Source organism: Dermochelys coriacea, chromosome 7 (assembly GCF_009764565.3).
Source record: "Dermochelys coriacea isolate rDerCor1 chromosome 7, rDerCor1.pri.v4, whole genome shotgun sequence".
In the NCBI taxonomy this organism is placed as follows: Eukaryota; Metazoa; Chordata; order Testudines; family Dermochelyidae; genus Dermochelys; species Dermochelys coriacea.
In genome coordinates, this window is record NC_050074.1 from 30,650,567 (window position 1) to 30,662,885 (window position 12,319).

The 12,319-nt window shown below is 49.7% G+C and overlaps 1 protein-coding gene across 9 annotated transcripts in view; it reads right to left on the reverse strand.

The window, feature by feature from the left end:
* PC (pyruvate carboxylase) overlaps nt 1-12,319 on the reverse strand; it is a 240,543-nt gene that overhangs the window by 110,520 nt on the left and 117,704 nt on the right. The gene's annotated exons all lie outside the window — the stretch shown is intronic.

A 12,319-nucleotide genomic window follows, 5' to 3' on the forward strand; every position in this document is an offset into this window, starting at 1 on the left:
CATGGTGATCCCGCTCCTCTCCCAGAGTTGAACCCAGGAGTCCTGACTCCCAGCCCCTGTTTCTAACCACTAGTTTCCCCTCCCATAGCAGAGGATAAAATCTATAAGCCCTCACTCCTGCCCTCCCTGCTCCAGCCTCTAGACTCCCCTTCTCTTCCCAGCTGCAGGAATAGAACGCAGATGTTCTGGCTCCCAGCCCCCACTCCCCACTCTAACCCCCTAGATACCACTCTCTTCCAGAGCAGGGGACAAAATCCAGGAGCCCTGAGCACCGGCCAATATGCTCCCTGAATCTCTGTGTGTGTGTGTGTGTGTGTGTGCGTGTGAAATCCAGGTGACGCGAGGACAGAAGACGTGGCTGTTGCGTCTGTCCGTCCCTCGCAGACACACCAGCAGCTTGGGCGACGCGTGTGAGCCGGGGATATGGCAAGGAACATGACTAACTGTAGCATTGCTGCGTCCCGCTGAGCAGATGCTGAGCTGCAGCGGCAAATACTGAGATGGCGCTTGGAAAACAAGGGAGGAGAGGCCAGCGTGCCAGACTGAGAGTCAGGACACCTGGATTCTGTCGCCAGCTCTGGGGGGGCAAGAGGGGTCTAGTGGTTAGAGCAGGAGGCCAGGCTGGGAGTCAGGCCCCCAGGTTCTTTTTCTTCCATTCCCTCGCCTGTTTAAGACCCAGATGATGAATTACAGATACAAAATCTGCCTCGCCTCATCACAGCCCCGGGGATGACCTTGGACTAGACTGACAGGACCGGGACCTTCTCCCTGCAGCGGCACTAAGACATCAGAGAGAGAGCATCTCTGATCCAACCCACGCCTGCTAATTAAACAGGGAGCCCGCAAGCTGTGGCGGCTGGGAATTCAAGGGGAGCTGAGGGTGGAGAAAATCCTTGAACAGAGCAACCAGCGGGGGTCAGTGCAAAGCCGAGAATTAAATAACAGACCAGAGAATATGGATTAACTGTGCATTTCAATCTTTGCAGGGCAGGGGGGAAGGGGCGCCAGACAGCCATAAAGAGGATAATGAAGCATGGAGCTCATTAAAGATGTTTTAACTGTTCGGCGGCTCCTGAATTTTAAGAGGCATGGACAGCAATGATATTTTTCCCCCTTAACAAGGCAGTGTGGCTGGGAAGCAGGACCCCTGGGTTCTGTTCTCGGCTAGGGGAGGGGAGCGGGGCCTAGGAGGCTAGAGTGTGCAGTGTAGGAGGTCAGGACACCTGGGTTCTATTTCCGGTTCTGCTACTTACTTACTGCAAGTCCCCACCCCTCTGTGTGCCTCAGTTTACCTTTCCACCCTTTGCTAATTTAGACTGTAAGCTCTTGGAGGCAGAGATTGTCTCTCACTGTGTCTGTGCAGCACCTGGCATAATGGGAGCCCCAATCTCAGTGAGCATTTGTGCAGTGCCTGGCCCAAAGGGGACCTCTATCTCCATCAGGGCCCCTAGGCGGTACCAGAAATCTATTATAATGCTGTGAATCAGAGCTCACTCTGCTGTCTTGAGTAGGTGGGGCTTATTTTGTGGGAGGAGCATGGTCCCACGCCCCTGTGCCAGTGCAGACTGCTGGGTGAGGACACTGTGTCCTTCCGCACAGTAAGTGCAGACTACATCTGGTTTACAACCATGCTCCACAACCTGCCTCCTCCAAGCCTGAACACTGGACTCGCTTCCCCGCAGCATGTGGTTATTTTGCCCGGGGGCCGTGCTGAGCTATCTGTTCTTACTGCCCCGAGCTGCCAACCCAGCTCCCACCCCAGTGATGTAAACGTAGTGTAAAAAGAACATCTGCTCCCTGATGGAGCTGGCTCACATCAGACTGTGGAGGTTTTTCTACCCCTGCTGTGGCTGAAGCTCAAAGAGGGAGCATCTGGGGAAGGGAGAGCCCCGTCTGCACATGGCTCATGCATCACAGGAGTTCCTGGCTAAGAAAGACATCGGGCTAGTGACACAGGCATTGGACTAGGAGCTGGCTTCTACTCCTGGCTCTGCCATTGATCTACTGAGTAATCTTGGGAAAGTCCCTTCCCTGCTCTGTGCCTTTGTTTTCCCTCCCCCCTCTGGTCTATGGTGAGATTCCAGAGTTCTATGCCCAGTTTTGGGAGGGGAGTAGAGATTCATAGTTACAGAAAAAGAGGCTGAGAATCAGGACTCCTGAGTTCTCTGCCTGGCTCTGGGAGAGGAGTGAGACTAGAACCCAGGAGTCCTGACTCCCACCTCTGCTTCTCTAAGCACTAGACCTCACTACCCACCTACAGCTGGGAATAGAACCCAGGAATCCTGATTCCTAGCCCAGTGCTCTAACAGTGGAGACTAGCAGCATCCAACCCACTCCCCTATATATTAAACTAGCACCAGGATCTGACATCTCCATCCCATCCTGAGACTTGAGCAACACTCCAATTGTCTGTTGATTCCTATAAAGAGATGCTCCACATGGAAATGCATCTGTGTTTCCTGTAGCTTAAATTACCTGCTAACAAACTTGAGAGGAATAATATCTTAATTATCTATTTAAGAAAAAATGTAGTACAGGCAGCCTAATCAAATATCATTTTGATCATTAAACGAAAGCACATTACGAGGCGATTGAGTGGGTTTAAGAGCGGGATCAGCAAGGCTGGAGCTTCCTGCACATCAGCAGCTGGAGAAAAGACAGTGTAGCAACATGCATAATAGACATTAGATAAGGCTGCCAGTCAGAACGCCTGGGTCTTTATCTCCACTTCTGGGAGGGGAGAGGGGGCTAGTGGTTAGAGCAGCAGGGCAGCTAGGAGCCTGGGTTTCTGGATTCTCTGCCAACTGTGCCACCAAACTTCCTGGGTGAACTTGAACGAGCCCCTTTACATCAGTTTCTGCTTCCAGCCTCTCTTTATACTGTGAGCTCTGTAGGACAGGGACTGTCACCCAGGGTGTGTCTCTGTGGCACCCAGCCCAGCAGGGCCCCCAATCACACTCAGGGTCTGTGTGGCACCCACTAAGACAGGGCCCCTGATTGCAGACAGGGTCTGTGCGGCACCTGGCACGATGGGGCCCCCGATCTCAGTCAGGCCCTCTGGGAGCTTCCATAACCCCACCAATACTGGATTTGCAGGAAGCGAATTTAGGCCTTTGCGAAGTCGGTCCTTTCCTGCCTTAGGTGGGGGGCACATCAAGCCATGCACGACCCCCAGCAGTTTGCAGCAGCACCAGAAATGCTGGGTTGCAATCCCAGAAGCTCTTGCACCTGAGATTGCATACCCAACTGGTGGGACAGCCATCCCATGCACATGCATGGATCAGACCCAGGCGCCTCCTGATTCAGGGAGCCTGCTCCCAGGCTCCCAAGCATCCCTATTATTTCCAGTAGAAAGGCTGAGGGAGGTGATGTATATTCAAATATGCAGATTAGGGCACTGCCTTATTTGCACAGCGCATCCAGCTCTGCACCCTGACTGGGGTGCACTGAAGTGGCTGAGCAATGAAGCCAAGGAGACGTGAAAGCAGCTGGGGTTTGAAGGGGATCTGGGAATGTAAAGGAGATTGATCAATGGCCCCGCTCTGTGGCTGGTGTTTCATATGCTCCCTCTGGTGTCTCTTTCCAGAGGAATCCCCCACTGAACCTGCTGCTCTGTAGACGCTGCCAGAGACACCTCAGAGTTGGACTGGGTTGGCTCCAGATGCAAATGTAGCAATTTAGACACTGTTTCTGGCCCGGCTTTGTATTAGGTACCCCCGAGATTGGGGCTCCCAATTGTGCTGGGTGCTGCACAGACACGACGCAGATCATGGCGTCATTAGGCCAAGTGCCACATAGATCCCTGGCTGAGGCTGAAGGAAGGGACGTGTTATTATCCTGGTTTTACAAATGGGGAAACAGAGCCCCAGACAAAGTGAATGGCCCAGGGAGACCATGGCAATCTCCCAAGTCTTAGGTTAGTAATCTAACCACTGGGCCATGTTTCCTCTCTGGGAAAGAAGGGCCATATGAATACATAGATGCAGGCACAATGGAGACATAGTCTAGACAGGCTGAATGAATGTAGCACTCTATTTCCCACTCTACCATTGCCCTTGGCCAAGTCCCCTCCTCTCTCTGTGCCTCAATTTTCTCACCCCTTCTTAGTTAAATTAGATTGTAAGCAATCTGGGGCAGGGACTGTATCTGTGCAGTGCTCTGCTCAATGGGGCCCCACTCCTGGTTGGGGTCTGCACAGCGTCACACGCAATGGAGGCCCTGCTCCCAGTCAGGGTCTATACAGCACCAGGCACCTTGAGGATCCCAATCTTGGCCAGGACAGGCAAACACAGTTGCTTTATTGAATGGGGGAGCGGAGAGGAAAAAGGCTGGCTCTACAGGAGAAGGATACTTGAAATCCTTCTCGCTGACTAGCAAGTAGGGATGAGACTGAACTAGATGAAACTGGCTGAAAAGCTAAACATGATGAGGAATAAATAGAAGCCTGTTTACAGAGCCCTGATCGTGAAGGAGTCTGAGAGGCAAAGGAAATAAGGGTAAGCAGCCATTTGTCTTGGGGGCTTTAATCAAGCTGCAAAGAAGAACCCATTAGCCAGGAAAGACAGTTCTCAGCCGATTACGCCAAGCGTGTTCTGTGCCAGGGCAATGATGCCGTGTTCTGTGCCCAGGGCAATGATGCTGTGTTCTGTGCCCAGGGCAATGAGGCCAGGGGCTGCTCAGCCCTCTGTCTGGTGTAGTTTAGAGGCCACATCTGAGATTGTAGCTGTGCTGTGCTGGGCACAGTGAAGGCCCCTGTAGCTTCCACTGGCTACACCCTGATCACCGTCCAGGTCTGTGCAGCACCCAATACAATGGTGGCTCTGATCCTGATTCATGTCTGAGCAATGCCCAGCCCAATGGGGCCCCAATCTCACTCAGGGTCTGTGCAGCACCTGGCACAATGGGGCCCCTGATCCCCCTCAGGATCTGTGCAGAGCCCATTATTGACAGGCATCTTTAGTGCTCTTAAAAAGAAAAGGAGTACTTGTGGCACCTTAGAGACTAACAAATTTATTAGAGCATAAGCTTTCGTAAGCTACAGCTCACTTCATCGGATGCATTTGGTGGGAAAAAACTGCTCTTAGTGCTCTTAGTAACCTCAATCCACTGCATTTCAAGTGGCTCCATTAGTTTGTTGTGGCCATAACAACTAGGAGCTCGTTTACAGAGCAGGAGCGTGAACTCATAAGTCCTGATTCCCTGCCTGTTATTTTATCCTGTCATTTGCGATTCATTGTCCCTGAAGGAAAATAACCCAGCAGGGCTCTGGATGTAGCTCAGATGCATCACTCCCAGGCAGAAATGCATGGAACCCACAGACTGTGCGCATCTGCTGGGCAAACGCTGCCCCCTAGTGCCAGGCATCCTGCCGAGCAACTGAATCTGCATTTATGAGGCAGGAGGCACCCAGACAGCTATACCAAGAGGGAGTGGGGGCATGTGCTGGGAGGCTTGGAAGCTCCAGTGGCCCACTAGAGGCATTTGCAGCCTGCTTCAATTAGATGGGAAAGGGGAGAGCGCAAACAGGAAATGACACTTGGGATCTTGATGAGATGCAGAATAACAGGGAAAAATCTGCTTTTTTATGTCTTCTAGCCACTAGACCCCACTCCCCTCACCGCCTGAGCTAGAAATAGACCCCAGCAGTCCTGACTCCCAGCCCCACTGCTCTAACTACTAGACCCCGTGCCACTAACCACCTGAGCTGGGAATAGACCCCACGAGTCCTGACTCCCAGCCCCACTGCTCTAACCACTAGACCCCGCGCCCCTCACCACCTGAGCTGGGAATAGATCCGACGAGTCCTGACTCCCAGCCCCACTGCTCTAACCACTAGACCCTGTGCCCCTCACCACCTGAACTGGGAATAGACCCCACGAGTCCTGACCCCCAGCCCGCCAAAATCGTGGCTTAAAGTGGATCACGGATTGGTTGCCACGAGGTTGCCAAGGAGTCTTGTGCAGGTCCAGATGCCAACAAAGAGCAGGCGTCTGGAAGGGGAGACAATTAAACCCATCAGCAGCTCCGCCGCTGGCTTTGTCTTTTCATAATAAGAGATGGAGGTAGCACTGGTAATTTCAGGAGTGAGGCTTATACTGATGCTCCCAAGGTGCATTTCACAGCTGCCTGCCTTCCAAAGTCATGTGGCGGGACTGTAAATCCCGAAGGGGACATTCTGATCAGCCACGAGAGCCCTCTCCCCTCCCAGACTTGGGAATAAGACCCAGGAGTCCTGACTCCCAGCCCCCCTGCTCTGGCAATTAGACCTACTCCCCTCCCAGAGATGGGGATAGAAGCCAGAATCCTGACTCCCAGCCACCCTTGCTCTACCCACGAGATTCCATCACCCACAGGAGCTGGGATAAAAACCAGGACTCCTGGTCCCACCCGCCTACTCTAACTACTAGACACCATTGCCTTCCCAGAGCCAGGAATAGAAGGAGTTCTGGCTGTCCATGAATGTTTCATACTGGGGGTGTCTATTTCAACAGACAACTGGCTGCCCCAACTTGTCACGCCATCAGTGAGTGGGAGGTGCACTGAGTTCGTTAGGAAGTCTGGTAATTACTCACTTCACAGAGGAACAATGGGGACCCAGTGCAGAGGGGAAGGGACATGCTTAGATAGCTGCTAATGTCACCACTCAGAGCAGGCTGTCACAGCGGTGCTCCGCAGCAACAGCACAAATCACTTCTCCCAGCACTGGAGCCCTGGGCTCCTTCTGACAGCCCATGTTCCCAAAAAACACAGCAGAGCTAAGGGTAGAACCCAGGAGTCCTGTCTCCTGAGCCCCACCCCCCACTCTAATCATTAGCTCCCACTCCCCTCCCAGAGATGGGAATAAAACCAGCAGTCCTGTCTCTCAGCCCCCCCTGCTCCAACCACTAGACCCCACTCCCCTCCCAGAGCTGAGACTAGAACCCAGGAGTCCTGACTCTCAGCCCCCCCTGCTCTAACCACTAGACCCCATTCCTCTCCCAGAGCTGGGACTAGAGCCCAGGAGTCCTGACTCCCAGGCTTTCTGCACACCCCTCCCCCCAGCCAGATTCTACCAAAGCTGACCATGTGGCATATCATTAGAGGTGACCTGGAATTGTTCGGGAACCAGAATTTCCACTTTATGGGGAATTCCACAATTTATTTGTTCGTTCTGAGGCGAATTTTCAAAATTTCCCACAGAACGAAAATCCTGGAACATTTGGACTTAAGCCCATCAAATCAATCAATTTCCAGTTTATCGTTTCATTTAATTTTTGCTCTTAGATGATATCAAAATATGAAATAGTATATATTAGGCATTATTAAATGTAATATATATCAATATATGACATAATATAAAATATAATATGCATAAATATAATTTTAAAATGAACATTAAATTAGAATTAAATCCTAAATTAAAAATAAAAATTAAATGAATTAAATGAATTAGCAAAGTCCAAAAAACCAGGCAGTGTTGCCTAGTGGCTAAAGCACTGGCTTGGGACTCAGGACTTGTAGGTTCTATGTCCAGCTCTGCCACGGGACTGCTGAGTGACCTTGAGCAGGTCATGTCCCCTCCCTGTGCCTCAGTTTCCCCATCTGTAAAATGGAGATAACACCACTGGCCTCCCTTGTAAAGTGCTTTGAGATCACGGGACTAAAAGCTGTAGTGAAGAACTGGCAGTTGTTTTTGTTAGTATAAACCAAATACACTGAAATATCAAAATGATAAAATTGAAACCAAAAGTGTTAAGATTTTGCTTATGGCACCTTAGAGACTAACAAATTTATTTGAGCATAAGCTTTCGTGAGGTACAGCTCACTTCCCTATGCTCAAATAAATTTGTTAGTCTGTAAGGTGTATCTTCCAATGGAAAATTTTCCCGTACAAAAAATTTTGAGCAACTCGGGGAGAAGGGACCATGATTGCTTTGACTGTCCTCCTGCATTGCTATGAGCACCTGGCATCTCCTGTTTGCTAGAGTGATTTGTCTGGATTTTGTTCAGGGTTTGTACAGAGCCTAGCATAATGGGATCTGCTCCAGGCCTGAACACTTTCCCTTTCTAGCTTTTTGACAAACGCCAGAAGATTTCAACAGAAACTGACTCAGGTGCCCACTGGACCATTAATGTTGATTTTCAATAAGTCCTGGAACACTGGGGAAGTCCCAGAAGGCTGGAAGAAAGCTAATGTTGTGCCAATATATAAAAAGGGTAAATGGGATGACCCAGGCCTGTCAGTCTGACATCGATCCCAGGCAAATTAATGGAACATCTGATACGGGACTTGATTAATAAAGAATTAAAGGACGGAGATGTAATTAATGCCAATCAACAGGGGTTTATCGAAAAGAGATCCTGTCAAATGAACGATACCTTTTTATGATAAAATTACAAGTTTCCTTAATAAAGGTAAGAGTGTTGATGTAATACACTCAGACTTCTGCAAGGCATTTGACTTGGTACCGCACAACATTGTGATTAAAAAACTAGGAAGATATAGCATGAACATGGCCCACATTAAATGGATTAATAGCTGGCTAACTGACTGGTCTAAAAATGTGATTGTAAACAGGGAACCGTCATCAAACAGGAGTGTTTCTAGTGAAGTCCCACAGGGATTGGTTCTTGGCCTTACGCTATTTAATATTTTTATTGATAACCAGGAAGAAAACAAAATCATCACTGATCAAGTTTGCAGATGACACAAAAATGGGGGAGTGGTAAATAAGAAAGAATGCAAATCACCGATACAGAGTGATCTGGATCACTTGGAAAGCCAGGCACAAGCAAACAATATGCATTTTAATATGGCTAAATGTCAATGTATATATCTAGGATCAAAGAATCTAGGCCATACATACAGGATGGGGACTCTCTCCTGGGAAGCAGTGACTCTGCAAAAGATTTGGGGTCATGGTGGAGAATCAGGTGAACATGAGCTCCCAGTGTGACGCTGTGGCCATAAGAGCTAGTGAGATCCTTGGATGCATAAGCAGAGAGATCTCGAGCAGCATTAGAGAGGTTATTTTGCCTCTGTATTTAGCAGTGGTGCAAATCCTGTTGGAATTCTGTGTCCAGTTCAGGTATCCACGATTCAAGAAGGATGTGGATAAATTGGAGAGGGCTCAGAGAAGAGCCATGTGACTGATTAAAGGATTAAAGAACATGCCTCATAGTGAGAGACTCAAAGAACTCAAGCTTTTTAGCTAACAAAGAGAAGGTTGAGGGATGACTTGATCCCAGCCTGTAAGTACTTCCATGGGGAAAAGATATTAGATAATGGGTTTCTCAGTCTAGCAGCTGAAGATCTAACACAACCCAATGGCTGGAAGTTGAAGTTAGACAAATTCAGACTGGAAATAAAGTGTCAATTTTTAACAGTGAGAGTCATTAACCATTGAAAAAACTTATCAAGGGCTGGGGTGGATTTTCCATCACTGACAATTTTTTAATCAAAATTGGATGTTTTTCCAAAAAAAAGATTTGCTCTAGGAATTATTTTGGGGCAGATCTCTGGCCTGTGTTCTCTACAGGAGGTCAGACTATGATCACAATGGTCCCCGATGGCCTTGGAATCTGTGACTTTATGAAATGTTCATTTTGGACAAAAAGGATATTTTGTGCTGAAACTGTGTTGTGATTCAAAATTTTATCCTGATCTTTTATCTCTTTTGTGAAGACACCTGCCTGAGTCTGCAGGGAGCCTGAGCTGAACGTCCTGAGAAAGAGGAAGCGGTCCTGGGCATCCCAATGAGTGTTCACCCCCAAGCCCACTGCTCTGGATGGGACCAATCTTAACTCCCAGTTTCCCTTGCTGTAGTCTGGATGCCACCCATTACGACTGATAGGACAGAATCTGCGAGATGCCTCTGCCCCATCTCATGTTTCTGGTTGGGACAAAGACCCCAACCTCGCAGAAATCCGAATATGATTCACCACCATGAAGATGAAGCCTCAATCTGCATCTGTCTCCTTTTACACACAAGGCACCCTCAACCTCAACACACCCTATCCAGATGCTGAAATCTGCCCCCTGCTCTAACCCCTAGGCTCTGCTCCCCTTCCTGATCCAGGAATAAAACCTGGGGATCCGGGCTCCCTACCCTCCAGTGCTCTAACTACTAGACTCCATTCCCCTCCCAGATCTAAGGAGAGAACCCTGGAGTTCTCACTCCCAGCCCCTTCTACTTTAACCCATTAGACCCCACTCCCTTCCTACAGCTGGGAATAGAACCCAGGAGTCCTGATGCTTGGATAAGGTTCACATTTAACATACATACACTGGGAAGTCCAATCTGTGTGCACACACACGCACACACACATAAGTTAGCACACATGCACAAAGGGAAATCCAAACTATACACACACACTCACACCAACCTCATTATCTCCAGCAGGGGGCAACATCTCATACATGCACACACACTCAGAGCTCACTGCTCTGCTGGGGGCAGCTGACAGATTCCATTATAACCCCAGTTCCCCATTGCAGTCAGTCTGGCTCAGAGATGCAGTGATGCTTTACTAAACTGCAGAGCCTAGGAGCATCCCAGTGGGGTTCTCAGTGGACAGGGATTCAAGAGGTGTGTTCCCATACAGCAGAGCCAGTGGATTTAAGTCTCGACATTCCACCACTACCTCCTGCAGGAGGAAATCAGAGCTGTAGTGTTATTATATGTATTATGGTAGCATGTGGAGACCCCTGATACTGGGCTAGGCTAGTCGCTTCCCCACTCACTGCCTCAGTTTCCCCTCCTTATTTTACTATTTAGACTGCAAGCTCTTTGGGGCAGAAGCTGTCACTCTGTGTCTGCACAGTGCCTGGCACTACGGGGCCCCGCTGTCAGCCAGTGTCTGTGCAGCACTCAGCACAACGGTGACCCCTATCCCAGTCGGGGTCTGTGCAGTGCCTGGCACAATGGGGTCCTGATCTCAGTCAGGTCCTCTAGACGCTATCATAATACACCTAATAATGAAAAGGATTCCTGGCCACACACCGTAGCCATGCAGGATGCAATCAGGCTGGCAAGTTGAGCCATCAAGTCCCCACAACCAAGAGCAGGTGTTCTGGGAATGAACGCCAGCTAATTAAGATATACAGTGGGCTCTGGCTCTGTCAAGATGCATCATTCTTAACGCCTATCAGATTCAGCTACTCCATCTCCAGTGCATCTGCAAAGGACTTGGCTATCGAATGTGGGTGACAGAGATGGACAGATGGGCCCCACCCCACAACATGGGTTCCCGAATTCAGAGAGCTGTCAGCATGGGATGGTTCGAGACACTGTGGTCTAATGGACAAGAGCACTGAGCTGGGGGTCAGGGTTATTGATATGTACCATTTGTATTGCAGTAGCACCTAGGAGCACTAGTCATGAACCAAGACCCCAGTGTGCTAAATGCACAGAACAAAAAGAGGGTTTCTACCCCCAGGGCTTCCAGCCTAAGGATAAGGCAAGAGACAAGAGATGGATGGAGCCGGATGGGCAAGTACAAGTAAACCGTGAGACAGTCCTGGTCAGCGTGATGGGCAGCGGGCTCAGCACACCAACAGCCTGACCACTGGCACATTTTTTGTAGGCATCACAGCAAAGGAGAGTTTTGAGGAGGGCTATGAAGGTGGATAATGAGGTAGCTTTGCAGACTCCTGGGTTCTATTCCCAGCTTTGTGGGGGAGTGGGGTCTAGTGGGTTAACGCAGAGGGAAAGCCTAGAAGTCAGCACTCCTAGGTTCTATTCCTGGTTCTGGGAGGAGAGTGGGGTCTAGTGGTCAGAGCAAGGGGGCTGGGAATCAGGACTATTCTCAGCTCTTACAGTGACTGAGGGGAAACTGAGGCACAAAGAGGGGGAAAAGTCCTGATGCTCATCCACTTCTGCTCTAACCCCCATATCCCACTCCCCTCCAAGAGCTGAACCCAGAGTTGTTGGCTCCCAGCCCAATGTCCTAGTTACTGGATTACACTGTCCTCCCGAAGAAAGCTAATGTTTTGAGATAGAAAGGAAACAATTTTATATTTCAAAAAGGATCGGTGGTGGAACAGATAATACCAGACAGTTAACATAAGAATGGCTGTACTGGGTCAGACCAAAGGTCCATCTAGCCCTGTACCATGTCTTCCGACAGTGGCCAATGCCACGTGCCCCAGAGGGAACGAACAGGACAGGGGATCATCTCTGTCGCCCATCTCTTCTAGCACCTCGAAGGCTCCTAATAAACAATTAAGCCACAACCACCCTTCCCCTAGTCCCAATCCACAGCCCTGTGCTATCCCAGCACTGGGCACCACACACACACAGCTCTGCCAATACCCCTCTATCCCAACCTGCAATCCCCT